The sequence below is a fragment of the Psittacula echo genome (genome assembly GCF_963264785.1).
Source record: "Psittacula echo genome assembly, chromosome: 1".
NCBI lineage: Eukaryota > Metazoa > Chordata > Aves > Psittaciformes > Psittacidae > Psittacula > Psittacula echo.
The window spans coordinates 90,440,119-90,440,934 of NC_137735.1; positions in this window are offsets into that span (position 1 = coordinate 90,440,119).

An 816-nucleotide genomic window follows, 5' to 3' on the forward strand; every position below is an offset into this window, starting at 1 on the left:
AGCTCAGGAGGGAAAGAAAATAATGTTTTATCTTTAGGATTATAGGTGGGGGGCAGAGGGCACTAATTCCTATTCCTAAGCATGTTGCAAGGGCCATCGCTTTTTCTCTTGTGACTGATAAGATGGGATGATGTTGAAAAGCACCTGTTTGGAAAGTTCAAAGGGTTTCCAAAGTACAAGAAAAGAGAATGTGAACTAAAGCTGATGGGTGGGGGACATAGCTGAAGGATAACCTGAGAATTGCTAGTGAGGGAGGTTTCTCTCTTGTATGCAAGAGAAGTTCACAAGGTTTCTCTCTTACTAGTAAAACACGCAAGCGACAAGTATTCATCCTGCTGGTTATTTTCCTAACTCTGTAATAGTACAAATCCAATGGGCTTGCCAAAGACTTCAGCCTGAAAGCAGAAAAGGAGGATAACTGCTCCACCAACAGGATTTACCAACAAGAAGCAATCCTTCCCAGAGCAATTTCTGCCAGGGTCTGTGGGGAGCATACATCTTCCCAGGAGGTTCGAAGCTCTGTAAATCTGCACTGGCTGGGGGATGCTGGGCAGTGGGTAGGATGGGTAAGACTTTACACCCCCACTTGTAATGCTGTCTTCCCCAGGCACAGGAGCGTATGTCTTGGTCCCAAGCTGGTCAGGAGAGAGGAGCAGGCGCATGTGCTCACTCTGCGTGGTCTTTGTTTTTCCTCCGAGTGCTGCTGCAGGTTGGCTGGGCACGGGTGAAGAGAGACAGGCACATGCGTCCTGGTGCACACCAAGAGCCAGGAGAGCAGGAGAGCACTCTCTGCCCCGTAGCCACTTTGGCAAGAAG